This window comes from Camarhynchus parvulus, chromosome 2 (genome assembly GCF_901933205.1).
Source record: "Camarhynchus parvulus chromosome 2, STF_HiC, whole genome shotgun sequence".
NCBI lineage: Eukaryota > Metazoa > Chordata > Aves > Passeriformes > Thraupidae > Camarhynchus > Camarhynchus parvulus.
Window position 1 is genome coordinate 120,202,195 of NC_044572.1, and position 15,746 is coordinate 120,217,940.

Consider the following 15,746-nt stretch of genomic DNA (forward strand, 5'->3'; position numbering starts at 1 on the left):
TACAAGAGATCTAAATGCTCGTTTAGCCTTTCCACAGAAAAATCTGACTCTGTTCAGCTTTAAACTCAAGAATCTCTCCAAAAGACAGGTTCTGTTACCTTGATTTCTTGAAGAAATTATGTTGTTGAAGGTTTTCTGTTTCCTGCAGATCTCTCCACATATCAGCAAACTTCCCCACCTCCTTTACTGTAAACCCTGGAACACAAAAATCTCCTCCAAAACAGAGGGCTTTTGTCTAGGCAAGTGCCTCAGGTTCACCCCTCTCTATGTACAGGCTCAGTTTTGAAGATGGCTTTGTTGAAGGGTTGATTGTTGGCTGAACCAGCACCTTTCTATGCTCCCTATGAAAATAAAAAATAACTAAATGAAGATGGTTTCTCGTGTGGTGGTCACTTATGCTGCTAGTGTTGCAGCCAGCCGAGTTTTTCTCTGTATGGTTGTATAGGGAATCTTCTGCAATGCCCTGAGTATTCTTTGAGGAAAATATGTGTTGAGAGTCCTGAAAAATCCTGCAATGCTTGGAATAGACAGAGCTGGAAAGTCTTTGTAATATTGTAATTTGTTTGGGCTAATGATCCCAATCGGCACTATCAGGTCAAGGCTTTTGGGAGTTGTTGGGCTGGAGGCAAACTCAAATTTAGTCATAGAGTACTGAAATTAAGAGAACTATTTTCTGCTTTAAATGAGGTGTTAATTATCTTAGTAATTGAAAGCAGACTAATTAACTTGGAGAGTGACTGACATCGCTCAAGTAGAGTTGTAAGAAATGCTGAGCTGCTGAGGAAGCACATAGCAGAGTGCAGTCAAGGATCCCTGGTCCATTGAGGGGCCCTTGGTTTGTATGGTCATTTTGGCTGACTGCTCGAGCATCCGGGAAGAGGACTGGGCTGCAGTGTTGTGTCCTGGCCCGAGGCCAGAGACCTCCTGTGCTGCTGTCCCCGTGGCACACCTGGGCTGCTCCTGCAGCCACCAACTCCAGCCTGGGCTTCACCTCCCTCCTTGTCCCCATGTCCCTGTGTGCCCTGTGGGAGAAAGAAGAGCAATGGAGAGGCATCTGGATCCAGCAAGCGCCTCTGTAATTCAGCATCAGCCTGAAAGGGAGGCTGGGAAATATTATTAACCAGAGTAGTGAACAGCTTCCGTTGCCTTGGAGCTATTGCTTTTGTCTCTAGCAGGGCTGCTTTGAATATTAAAGAAACTAATAGGGATCCAAATTAAAAACTGTGATTAATGTTATGAACCAGCCTAGTGTGCTTACTCTGTGAGAAAGCAAGGAATAATAGAAAACAATCCAAAGCCTCTCTTGCCAAAGTGAGCAAGTTCATTAAGTTGTATGGTGGCTGCTGCAACAAAGATAGATATTTTATAGTGCAAAGTAACTCCTATGTTGGCATTTGGCAGAAAGCTACTGTTCTGGTGAAAACAGAAAACAAGTATTTTACACATTTTCTTTTTTTTTTTTTATTTGTTGTGGGTTTTTTTTTTGCTGGTAGTGTTGTTGAAGTCCAGAATACTACAGTGACTATATCTTGCAATGATATGACATGTTCATGAATATTATTTTTAGATGCAGCTTGGCCATTCTTTTTTACAGGCATGGTATTAATTCAAATCCACTTCTTCTTGCTTCTGTTGTTATCTTCAGTTACCACCCCCATATCAGCCTCATGCTCTTCTGCATTCTTTCAGTTTTCTTTTCAAGACAAGTTCCAGCTATTGTATATAAATATCTTTTTTAAAATTTATTTGACTACTAAAGTAAATTTATTCTTCATATAGCTTTTCAATATGATACATATGGCCACAAAATGACAGTCTTTTTTTTAATCAGCAGATGCTAAAAATGTTTATTCATTATGAAATACAGAAAGAAAGATAGTAGGGGATTAAACAAATAATGAATGTGTGTATGAGTATATCCATCTGTATATAAAAGCTTTAGCAGCAGACACAGCAAAGAGTTTGGAGCTTCTTCTAGCAGTGGTTGATGCAGTCCAAGCTCCTGCTTAGCCTGAGTGTTCCCTTCACTCTCCCAAGTGGGTCAGGGCTGCAAGTACTGTTCCAGCATGAATATGTTGAGTTTATTGGGGTGGAAGCCATTTCTGTGCTAAAGACCCTCATTAGGTCTTTCCATGTCCTTTCTATGGAGATACAGATCTCCCCCATAAAGATAAATGGTCATCTGAATATTTTTTGAGCATCATAAAAAGCAGACACTAAACCCTTCCATAAATTAACAAAAAAATAAAAAACACACAAATGAAATGACCAACAAAACACTACTGACCTGTGGAAAATGTATGCAAGTTGTTTCTCCTTGCAAGCTCTGCCTTGTGTTAAGAGGTGTTAAGCAGCCACAGCTTATAGAATTGCAACATTCAGAGTGCTGAAAAATCCAGTGATAATATGAGACAGTTCATTTAAACCTATGTGCTCAATGTTCTCAGTATTGGCTCCTGTTTCTGGTTTTAGCAGTCATGGCCTGTTCAAAACTGAAGAAAGAAAACCTTTTTGTATTATTTTGCAACTACTAGACAAATTTCACATGGTGAAAGTTGATACAAACACATCAGTTTTGTTCAGAGCCAGAAAGCCTTTGCAATGGTTATGGTGCAACTGTGCGACACAATACAGTTTGGACAGGTTTTTATAAGTATTGAAAATTAATCTAAATTTATGTTTCCGCAGAAATTATTCCAACAGCAGTTCCATGGCATTAAGACTTTTCATTTCCTAGCTTTGAAAAGTGACACTCACCTGCTTTCTAGTAAGTAATTGCTAATGAGCAGATGTGAGACCTGAAGGACATTCCTTTCACAGCTGTAGAGTGTCTGTTATGCTCCATGCAATGAGAAGGAGCCATTCCCATATTTTCACTTAAATTCCAAGAATAGCTAGACTTTCATTCAAAGAATCTGAAAAAAGAAGATCCATGAAACGCAAACAGCAATTTTGTAAAGGTGATGACTTTCTGCTGCTACTGTCAGTCATGGCTGTGAGTGGTCCTTCAGATTAGCAGATAAAGGCAGCCTGCAGTGCTGGGGGAACAGGGCTATCCACTGTGAGCCTGCTTTAGGAGGTGGCAGGAAAACAGAAGTGTGATGCCCTTACTGGAGCTGAAGCGTCCATTAATGCAGGATTATGCTGCTGAGTCTCCAATCATGTTGTCATGAAAGGGGTTTCACTGGAAATCTGGCTACTTTGTGGAGAGAGATGCTGAGCCTGGAGATCCCAATTTCATTGCCCAGGCGGCTGAACTGGGGAGACACCAATCTCAAGGATTGTTGACAGACCAGAAAGCTGGGAGAGCATCCTGGACCAGGCACAGAAACTGAATTCTGCCCTTGAATAATTAGATAAAAGGATGTGTGGTTGAGTCTCCTCATGACAGCAGACTGTGAGGTAACCAAACAGGACTGGCTGTTTATTTACTTGTAGAGACTTCAGCAGCTTGTAGTCTTCCCAGACTTCTGCATGTGTGTCTTCTCCAAAGGAAACCCTGAACAGCTTTCTTTTAATGGAATTTTTACCTCTCCATGGGTCAGTGTAAATACTGAATGCAATATTTAGTCTAACTTATGTGCCAAGAAATAAAGAATTCTATGTTTGTGGGTTGTATGTGTCTTCAAATTTGTAGACTGTTCAGCAAATAGGAAATCCATAGTCTACAAAATGTAAGCTGCTTTTACAGTGTGTTCAGAATATATGGTACAGTGGTCTCAGTGACAAAAATTTAAGTGTTTAAGGATGGAGGTGTTGATACCAGCAAAATAAAACAAAGAGATGTTCTATTAGATTTACCAGGTTAGCACTTCATTTAAATAACATTGTCCTATCTATTTTATAGCAGACAGTCATGACACTCCTGATTTAATATCTTACTGAAGTTTTTTCCTTTTTCTAGCTACTCCATGAAATGTGAATTTAAGTCTAACCTGAAGAATGAAGTTCTGCACAATAATATTCTGTCATCACTTATGGATAAAACCATTTGTTTAGTTTTATACACAGATGAGAGAAGATTTTTCACTTTAGTTGGGTATTTGATGACTAAAGAAAGCTTAAGGAAAAAGGAGAATGAAGTGAAATTTACAGCCTGAGGGTAAACTCAAATTCAGATTTCCCTGCCCAGACATTACCTGCTAGAACAGTTTTTCAGCTCACTCAGGAAACACCAAGCTACCTCCTCTGCAGGAAATATCATTGGCATTCTAAGGGCTTTGTTTGTCATGGAGTAGTACAGAGAGTGGTCATCCATAGAATTTGTAATAGAATAAAGGACTGCATTGTTCATATTCAAGCAGATCTTAGGGAAGGAAAAGTTCTTTGGGCTACTTAGAAAGTATACTCTGTTAAACCCATGGCAAATTCCCTGTGATTTGGGTTGAAATAGTGAATAATTTGGGCAATGCTTATCATACACACACCACATGCAGGGTTGGTTCAATCCTGTGTCAGAATTAAGTTATCTCCTTGCTATGCAGCTGTGTGGGTTGACCCTGGCTGGTGCCCACTCTATCACTGCCCTCCTCAGCTAGAGAAAATATAATGAAATGCTCATGGGCTGAGAAAAGGACAGGAAGAGGTCACTTAGCAATTACAACCACAGGTGAAACAGACAACTTGGGCTAAATTAATTTAATTTACTGGCAATCAAATTGGAGTTGGGTAATGAGAGGTAAAAATTTAAGCCTGAAGAACCTCATGTCATTAAAGACCCACAGATAGCTTAACAGAGACCATAATGCAAACTTCCCCCGTGCTGGTGTCAGACTGGCCTACAACATGGACCCCATTGGCCCCTTAGGGCCAGCACAGGACACAGTGTGCTCTCAAACTGATGAGCTGAAAACTTTAATCACCAAACATGCAATGGCTATTATTTGTCCAAAACAGGTGACCACTGCTATCAAACATGATACTGGCTGCATTGTCAGAATTGCAACAGAAATAGAACAAACTTCTGAACATCATTGGAATGGTGCTTTTATGAGATATGCACCATCTGCAAACAGCAAATTGCATCTTATATTACATCCTATGATCGTTGTACTATTGTGCTGCATTTTATTTGTTTTGCTAGTAATATATTTTTATATCTACGCTTATCACATATCTCCCTGTGTTGGAAAAATGAATGACCAGTTGTTACCTGATTTGAGCTTAAGTGAGGGCCAAAATCTTCCCCTGAGCAAGGCAAGAGGACTAACAGCTGCACCCCTCACCTAGGCTCTGTTTTTTCTCAGACGTCTGTGGCAAGGAGCAAGGGTGACTGTCCATTCTACTCTGGTTTTGGCCCAACATACAGCTGATGTCACACCCCAACATGTGGTGTGACATCACTGAGGCACAGACAGAGCAACATGTAAGCTGGAGAGTTTGTGGGCTGGAGACTTTGTGAATTAATAAAGAGATGAATTAAAGAATTCATGTTTTCTGAATAAAGAGCATTGAGCCCCATTTATTTATTTTTTATATTTAATGAGGTCCTGATATAAAGTTTAACTTGTTGATTATGTCATCATGTAAACTAAGATATCCAAACCGTACATGACATTTCGGTGTGTGGTAGAAGTAAAAAACTGGAAAAGGAAAACTGCCTTTTTCTTTCGTCCAACTTATGAGTCTCTCTGATTACTAAGGATTATTCAGTTTAGATATGAGATCAATGCATCATGGGTTACCTGTAAATCACTGTAAACAATTTAGTAAAATATTTATTTTTAAAGGAAGCATCTCTGTTCTGGCCTTTGAGGATAAGAAAAATCTTTGCCAAGGCACCTAAGCTAGGTAAGAGTTAAAGTTTCTCCCTTTTCTTTGTCTGTCACTATTTCTGTAGGTGTTAGGAGATCTACTTTGAGACGTCTTGATCCAGAAAGGCTGAGGTGAAGTAAGGTTGTTTGCATTTGTGCTTTGTGAGGGTTTACTTAAAACAAATTATTCAAGTTCAGATGTTTAAACATTTGCTCTTTTTCTTCTTTCAGCTCATGAAAATTATTTCTATCCATAAAAGAGATCTTAGTGTTCTCTGAGGACTTGTGCTACTGTAAGAATTGTCAGTCTGTCCTCCTTTTTTTCCCTGCCGTTGTCCTTATCTAGGGAATTTTCCTCTGCAAAGGAGACTACAAAGCTTACAGCATGCCATGCATATCTTACATGCTGTCCTGGGAGTCAGCTGCAGAGTCACCATCTCTGTCTGTTGTCCTGTCAATGAAAATAGATTCTCAGTCCTACGATTACGAATCACAACATGAGTCCTGGCTGCCTTGCCTGACTTTGCCTGCTTTATATGAGCAAAGAGAAGATGGAAGGGGCTGGGTTTTCAAAGGCAAAGGATACGCCATTAGCTAGTTACTGCACTAATATGCGAATTCTAAAGCCACTTGGCAAATTTCAGTGGAAAACCTCCTTTCCTTTCTTAAAAAGAATCTCTGCAATTATTTGGTGTTTGATAAGAAAGCAGACTGTCTGAAAGTGTTCTGGAGAAGCTGCTTCCCAGCAATCTCACAGGCAGTGTTTGCTCATTAGTTGGAGTCACTGGCGAGCAGCGACTCTGCCGCAGTCCCTGGAGCGCTGTCAGTCAGTGCCTTTGATTGCTGGGGATTGCTCAAAGAAGTGACAAATGTTTCCCTTCACCTGATGCACCAGAGAAAAACAGCAATTACCCAAACATTGCATCTTGCTGTAACAGCCTCTTGCCTCCTGTGTGTGAGGCCGAGTGCTACTCCTGGAGAAGAAGAGTGGTTCACTTCAGTGTACTGTGTATTGCAGAGTGCTGTGTCCAGCTCTGGCCCCTCAGTTTGGGAAGGACGTTGAGACACTTCAGCTCATCCAGAGGAAGCAACAAGGCTGGTGAGGGGCTGGGAACACAAGTCCTGTAAGGAATGACTGAGGGAGCTGGGTGTGTTTAGCCTGGAGGAAAGGAGACAGGGGTGACCTTACAGCTCTCAAGCAGACTCCTTGAAAGGTGGCCATAGCCAGGTGGGGTTGGTCTCTTCCTCCAGGCAGCAACTGACAGAACCAGAGAACACAGTCTCAAGCTGCACCAAGGAAAATATAGGTTGAAAATTAGGAAAAAGTTTTTTACGGAAAGAATGATAAAGTTCCGAAATTAATGGCCTGGCCAGGAGGTGGTGGAGTTACCATCCCTGGATGTGTTTAGAAAAAGACTGGATATGGCACTCGATGCCATGGTTTAGTAGAGGTGTTAGGGCTGGGTTGGACTCAATGATCTTGAAGGTCTCTTCCAACCTAGTGATTCTGTGAATTCTGTGAATTCTGTGAATTCAGTATGTTGGGATGTGCCCCATCCCTGATGTGCCCGGGTTTATGTGACGACTGCCCCAGCAACAGGTTAAATAAAGTGTGGTGAGAGGGGGAACTCAGGGAGCCTAAACTGCAAAAGGGATTAGTAGCCCTGTTACACAAGACTGCAGGTTTAATTCAAAGGCATGTTGAGCCCACACCTCTTCTGCATCTGACACCTTTATCTCGCTCTTAATAACATCACTGTTGAGGGGAAGTGACGGTGGAATTCACCTGTAGTTTCCTTGTACATTTTATTGCCCGTTCCTTTAGAAATTCAGTAATCATTTGGCAGAGAGCCTGGCAGCAAAACCAGACCAATAAACTGAAAGTTGGCCATTATATTTGGTTTGCTTGCACATGAGTAAACAGCACAAAAAAGAAGCAGCAATACACAGTCCAGTGAGAAAATGGCAATTTTAAGAGCAAACAAGTACAAAAAGAAGTAAAAACAAGAGACGTGCAAAAGGAATTCTGCAGAGAGGCGGCAAAGGAATATTATTGCTGTGTGGAGGTCTTAAAGGTCTGTCTGTCTGAGGCCTGACAGCCCTGCAGAAGCTGTGGCACATTTTTTTTGTTGTCTGCCATGGGATGGTCATCTCTGACAGAGCAAGCTGCTGGGCTCAGAATTCCTGTAGGATTTCTCATGTACACTTGTCAGGTTTCATTAGTCAATGTCCTTGCTGTATGGCGTGAATCCACATGAAGGTCCATGGGAAGTGGCTAATGAAGGTTTTTAAGTTTCAATTAGTGGCCTGACAATGAAAAGCAATATGTGCATACAAGAGCTCTCAGCTGGCTTGCAAGGAAGAAATGGGAAGTACTCCTTGTGGTCTCAACAAGGAAGAGCAAAAAACGTGGGGGAGATTTGTTCTGACATCTGGTTTGTGTTGCTGCAAGTCATCCCTGCACAGCCTTCCCTGTGGACTGGGGTGACCTGAGGCTGTTCAGAACTGTGGCTGTTGTTTGTCACAGGTTTAAGTGACAATTCTTTTGGGTTTTGGGTTTTGTCCTGTTGCTTGTGTCACAAGTAGTTTGCATAATAATCATCAGTGAGCAAGTGGGAAGTACAAAAGTGCAATTGATTATCCTCAGGAGAGAGAGAGTATCATTTTGAAGCATTCCCAAAGCTCAGGAGGACCAGATTTCCTTTGGTGTGCCCAGAGCTCCTGTAGGGGTAACTACCCCTGGGCTGTTTTACACACAGAAATCCTGGACAAGTCATTGAGTATCACTTCCCATTTCACATCTAGAGCACCCCAGACATGTCTGACTGAGAGCAGTCCTGAGGCAGCAGGTCCCCTTCATCCCACAGGTGATGGACTTGCTGTGCATACGCATGTGGTGTTTCGGGGGGCAGCACATCCTGGGCAGAAGCAGACTTCAGGACACACAGGCTGATGTGATGGTCTTGGTAAGGAGAGAAAGCAGTTGGGTCTGAGCTTTAGTATCTTCTCCACAAAGCACTCACTGAGGCCAATTTGCTGATCAAAGTTTACACAGAAGACCACAAACATGAATTAACTGTATCTTAACTGAGTATTCAGGCTTGATTTTTCAGCAAGTAACTGTTTGAGGGGAACAGTTTAATTTAATAATTAAATAATTCTTAAATTTAATAGACATTAGGATTATCTAATTTAATAGACATTAGGATTCTTCTAATTCTGAATGAATGATTCACACAGGCTGAGATTTGCTGTGAATTTAGCTGCTTCTTCAGCTCATGAGCTTTTTACAAGTAACATGCAGCTTTCTCTACATTATTTGTTTTTCAATTTAATCAAGTAGGGCCTTAACTTAGGATCAAACTAGGGGAATGACAAAGAATTTTTGTGTCAGAATCTGACCCTACATTAATTTATATCTTGTTTTCTTTCCTCAAGAGATGGAATTATAAATAGTCTGAGAGAAGCATTGACTACTGAGTGCATGATTTCAAGTAGTCCATGTGTGCTGTGTTCTGGTACATGGTGTAGCTGACAGATGCTTTGAACTCTGGTAGCCAGAGAGACACTCAAATCTTCACTCATGGTTTTGTGCCTTCTCAAGAGGCAGGGAGCATGTTAGGGCAAGATGGCAGATGGTGAAATTTATGATGGTTCAGGAAATGTTAAATATGCTTTTTTTGGGCTAAGGACATCCTGCCAATTAATTATTCTTGAGTAAAATTCTAACATGAGGCATTAACTGGACTACAGCTTCTGCCAAGTCCATATAGTTTCAGCTGTGAAGTATTTCACAATGCTGTGCTCTGACAAATTACATTTCTTCTGTGCTGGGATGCTGCTGATACCATTTGGGAGTTTTGTCTCTCTACTTTGCGGAAAAAAAGAAAAAACTTAAATTGCTAAGGAGCACAAGTTTAATTGATTTTCTAAAAGCATTAAGGGGAAGCATAAGTCACAGGTTTGGGCAAAGTTCACCTATTATCATGCCATACAAGATATTTCTCTGGGGCTTTGATATTCTTTCCTACCAAAATACCTAAAGCACTTCAAAAGGTTTATTTCTCCTAACAAGCCTGGGTGTGGATATTTTTGTTTGTTTGTTTGTGTGGTTTGGTTTTTTTTTTTCCAAATAGTAAAATTTGAATGGTGCTGCAGATGTATGACATATAACAGCCTGGGGCTAGAAAAAATACAAAAGTATTGATGCAGAACTGAACAGAGTTGCTGTGTCCAAAGGATATCTGCTTGTGGACTTGAGCAGGGCAGATAGTATTTGCTTTGCTTCTCTATTGATTTTCCTTCCTGGCCTTGAGGGGCCCCAGAGAAAGTGAAAAGGCTTGGTGTTTCTCAACCCTCTTAATACAGACATACCCAAAATGATTTGTCTAAAATTTCCATGGCACTGCAGAGAACTGACCCCAAAGCACCCCACTTGCACCCTCAACATATTCTGCCTAGGCAAGGAGAGAGAAACACATCACTGGTGACAGTGAACTCTGTTTCAAGTCCTGCCTTGGTGCCCTGGGGTCAGATATGGGATACGTGCTCTGCCTGTGATTAGACAGCATCTAGTAGAAAGCTGAGATAGTTTTTTTTTCTTCAGCTTTCCCAGGTAGGAATGTGGGCTTGGATCTTGCACTGGATCCCTTCTTCTCCATCCAGGCAGCTCCACAGCAGCACTTGTCATGCCTCAGGGTAACAGAGCGACTTGTTTATCTGCTGCAATGAGCACTGCTGAGTCTTCAGAGGAGTGGAATTACATTCTGCATGGTGACTTGGGCTGCAGCCATGTTACTAAACATTGGCTAAAATTTCCCCTGCTTGTTGCCCTCACTTTATCCGCCATCGTGGGAGCAATGTTAGGGGCAGTAACACAGAAAGATCTGCAGAAAATGTTGGCATTTTATCCACTCTGTTGTCTCGCTGTCTTCAGCTGGATGACATGGCGCTGCAAATATTGTAAATATTAGCCCATGCTTGTGATGTTCTCCCTGTTGGGTCTTCTGGCAAAGATTTGGTTAATTTTTTTTGTAGGGGTGGGTAAGACGACAAACCCTTCTGCTCCCATTCAGCAGCAGACAACTCCATTTATTCAAAATTTAACTTTAAAAAGAGATCAAACACAGTGTCAGGATTCCTTAGGATTTTCAGTGCTTGGTTTTGAGAGCCAGTGAGGAAGACTGTCATCTTTTGGCTTTCATAGAAGGTGCAGCTTTTGCTGGCATAGCTCTGAGCAGGGTAGCTCAGCCTGGGTGCATGTGGGGTGAGGAACAGCTGCAGAGCCAGAGAGGAGCTGCCAACCTGTGGACAAGCATGTGGTGGATTTTAAGTCTTTGTATGTAATGCCAGTTTTAAGTCTTTTCTTTAGCCAGCTTTAGGGACAGGAATCTGGGTGCATGGTCCGTAAGTGGAGTAACAATCTGTTACTGCACTTACAGACCATGCACGCAGCCATCCTGCGGATCTGTGCCACTCCCATGGTCTTCAGGAGGTTACACAGTCTGATCTCCTGCCATTCCTGACCTGTGTGTAATTTGTGTTATCAGGGGAATTGTTTGGACAGAGGAAAAGAGTTTAATTAGGAGAATAGAATTCCTTCACGACAAAAATGGCTATATATTGTCCCTTCTCAACACTGCAAAAAAGAAGATATTAATTAAATATTTAATGTGAAGTAAGAGATTTTATTTAGATAAAAAAAACCAGGTTCATTTCTGTTGGTAAATTGAAATCAACTCCTTTCCTAGAAGCTGCAAACCCACACTCCTCTAACTCACACATGCACAAAATCCACCCCCTTGCTTTCAGCGAGTCCTCACAAGACCTGGGAGCTGCAAGAATGGCTCCTGGAAGTGGCAAAGCTGGGTGAGGACAGTTCCTTTCAGTCACTAACCTACTGTATAACAACTGCTCTGGGCTCTAACTAAACTTTGTCCATTGCACCATGGCCCTGGATTTTTAAAGCAGGTGCTAAAAAAAATGCACCAGGGTGACATATGGAACATGATCCCATATGCCATCCATTCCCTTGGAGATGGTAAGAAGGACTTGGGGGGAACTATAGCATAAAAAGAGCTTCTTTGCAGTGGTCACAGTTAACATGTCTGTATGATAAAAGTAGGGTGAAAAGAAGGAAGGAGGTATGCAAAGCTGATACTGATGGAAACCCTATTACTTAGGCAATGTTATTCAAGAACAATTTATCTGTGAGAAAATATGACACTTGTAATGTAGCCAAGTCCTTTGCAAGCTGTAGAGGCAGCTGCACAGTCTTGCCTGAGGCATTGAGCATGCCATCTGAGCAAGTTACAAGGAAATCTCTTTAAATAAAAAGGGGAAAAAAAAAAGCAGTTCATTAATATTAGGCACTCTGTGTCCTGCCAGAATGCTTGCTTTTCATATCAAGGGTCTGATTCTCCAGAAGTACTTTTTTGTCCTCTTTTGGATTGCTGACCAATTCAGTGGAGAGAATGTGTAAGGAAGCCAAAATCATATTCACTCACGAAGTATCTTTGAAATAGAGCTTTCTGGATTGTCCTATATTTGAAAGACTCTTTCATGGGTACATGGTGTGTGATTCAGCCACAAGCAGAATGAGGTTCCTCTTGTGAAATTGCAGATTTCTGCAGCGTCTTCATCTGAACTATCTCTCAGCCCACCCTACAATAAACAATGGAGAGAAACAAACAACTACATGAGTCTGCTACTTCTGAAATGTTTTGGATATCCACGTAATCAAAGGTGATTTGTGCCTGAGGAGTGCCATCTTCTTTCTTTTGGCAGTAGAGATGCCTTTAGACATCTACTGTAAAGTTAGGGAAAATGAATCCCAGCATGAAAGTATGCATCATTTTAAAAAGGCTAGCTCAGGTAGTCTGGATGGCCACAAGGCATCCAAATCCTGCATTCTCAGCTTTTATTTTTACATTGTCTGTGACAGATTCTCAGTTTTCTACTCAAATTCCTCCTTTTCCCCAAAGCACCGTCATCTTTTCTTAATTTTTTCTCTCATTCTACTGGCAGGCGCAAACAGCAGAATACCCTTTGAATAGTAGCCAGCAGTACAGCAGCCTCCTAAACTGAGTGTGTCCAATGAACCACAAGGTGGGTTCTGTAGTAAATCTCAGCATACTGGGTGTTGATAAATGGCATGACAGAGCAGCTGGTTGGGATTTTTGGATTACGGTTTGTTATTAGAAAATGACAGTTCACAGAAGTAAAAAGGACTGGTGGGAGCATAGTGGCTCCAAAGAAATTTTCCCAGTGGAGCTTTTGGTTTGTGATACTGAGAAATAGAGTGAGCTTGGTCAGCTACTAGGAATAGCCCTGGTTCATGTCCTGAGAGACCTTTAGTTAGATCTGGAGGCTGAATTTAGCTCTCCCATGCAAGAAGAATCCACTCCATTGAGAGTAGAAAAGGGAAACATCTTATGTAAAACTTTGGGAGGTGTCAGCATAATTTGTATCTGAAATGAGTACAACTGTTCCCTGTAAAAATATGAAAGAGAAAACTCTTCCTGTCCAGGAGATCTCAGGAGAGGTCTCCGAAGGCCTCCTGAGGTTTGTTAGGAGATTAACAAACTTAAATGCACTTCATGCTTGTTAATGCAAGAGAGATAAGTAGTAGGGTTTTAACTTTGACCTGTATAAACCAATTGCTTTAAAAAAGTCGAGATAGTTAATAAAAATTATTATGGGGTCCATCCAGATGGGTTGAGTTATAAGTGAAACACAGTTTCCACTGTGATTTTTTTTTTGCTGCAGAACACCCATGCTGCTCCATTATTTCTCAGAAAGTCTTACTGAATACAAGAGAAATGACCCTGGAAAAGAAAAGGAGATACTCTGAAATTATTTCAAAGCTTTTTTGTTTTCCAAGGTGGGAATGTGTTCTGTGTCTAACACGCACAGTGCTTTGCAGTGAGACCCTGCTTAGCTGGAGATGCATACAAACGCTGGCAACGCTTTCTGTTGCAAGAGAGGACAGGAACAACAGCTTGTAATTCATAAAATCATAGAATGGTTTGGGTTGGAAGAGATCTTCAAGATCATCTGGTTCCAACACCCCTTCCATTAGCAGGGACATTTTACACTGGACCAGTTTGCTCAGAGTTCCATCCAGCCTGGCCTTGAGTACTTCCAGGGATGGGGCATCCACAGCTTTTCTGGACAGCCACAACTTTTCTGGACAGCCTGTTTCAGTGCCCCACCACCTTGCAGGAAAGACTTTCTTCCTAATCGAAACCCATTCTCTTTTATTTTGGATCCATTCCCCCTTCTCCTGTCACTACATGCCCTTGTCCATAGCCCCTCTCTGGCTTTCTTGCAGGGCCCCATTGGTACTGGAAGGCTTCTGTAAGATTTCCCTGGAGTCTTCTCATCAAGTCTCCCAGTCTGTCTTCACAGGAGAAGTGTCTCAGCCCTCTGATCATTTTTGTGGCCTCCTCTGGACTTCCTCCAGGAGGCCCACTTCCTTTTTACATTGAGGACTCCAGAGCTGGATGCAGCATTCCAGGTGGGATCTCATGAGGGCAGAGTAGAAAGGCAGAATAACCTCTCTTGACCTGCTGGCCACTCTGCTTTTGGTTGGCTTTCTGGGATGCCAGAACACATTGTTGGGTCATGTTGAGCTTCTCATCAACCAGCACTCCCAAATCCTTCTTCTCAGGGCTGCTCTCAATCTGTTCTCCACCCAGCTTGTACTTGTACTTGGGATCCTCCCTACCCATGTGCAGGACTTTGTACTTAAGCATTGTATTGTCCCAAGCAATCCAGTTGGTATGAATTGTCTTTGGAATAAATGAGGTGGAATACTACAACAGTGCCAGATTTAAGGTTGTTTGGCAGTTTTTTGTAAACATGCTATTGACCTCATTTTGACTGGTAGGTAGCCAATAGCCACTTCAGTTAACATTCAGTGCTACAATTAGCTATAAAGAGTTTTGACAGGATCAATAATTCACCCATTGATCTTTTACATTCATTATTTTGCATCTAAAGGGTGCCTAAGCATTAATCAGAAAATTATTTACTGAGATGGTCTTGTGAAATCACTGTCTGCCCCCTAAAAGGCAAGGGAAGGAAATGCTACATGGATTTCAGGTGAGTTACTGATGACCCCTTGTCTGGGGCTGGCAGGACCCAATGGCAGGGAAGTGTCTGCTGCCCTTCCAGCACTGATTTCAGCCAGAGCCATGCTCTCTTTAGGCACCTGCTGATCTGTATAAATCTCCAGGGCTGTCCCACACAGTTCTCTGCTTAAAGGCTTTTGGCATGATCACGCATCTTTCTGAGAGCTTTGTGGGACAGTGTGGAAGAGCTGGGGGTGCAGGGTGACAGCGTCTGCTGCCTCAAGTGCATAAATAGCCCAGATGAAGACAAAAGGCAGGTGGCAAATTAGGACATAAACTTTGGTCTGTGGGACCAGCAGCCAGTTCCCTGTGTGTCCAAATGACACAGCTAATCATTGGGAATTTGTACCCATGCCATCCTCACTCCTTGGCTAGCACCCACCCACAGTCTGCTGCAGTTTTGCAAGGCATTCACACTGTTTGTCCTGCTCCAGTATCTCACACAGCCAGTGCCATTGGGTATAAAAATGTCGCAATACACAGACAAGAGACACAGACAGAGAAGAGATACAGCCAGAAAAGCAGTCATGGTTGCAGCAGGGTCTGTGACCTCCGGCCACTGGCAATATGCAGGCTGATCCCAGCCTGGAGGCAGAAGCTGACACTGGCAACCCCAAAGCCAGCCTGTCTGAGGCCACCTACCCCAATTTAAATTTGATCTACCTTGCTACATTCTTAATTAAGGAAAGCAGCTTCCATGCTAGTACCTCTGTGCCAGTTCACACTGTACAGTTATTTTCATCATGCAGGGAAAATGGTTGTGTACTCTGCACAAACCTTCAGCCACCAGGAAAACCTTTTTTCCCCCAGGCTCCCTCCCTTTCCGAATAAGATGAAATAAGTAGGAAGCTAGTTAGTA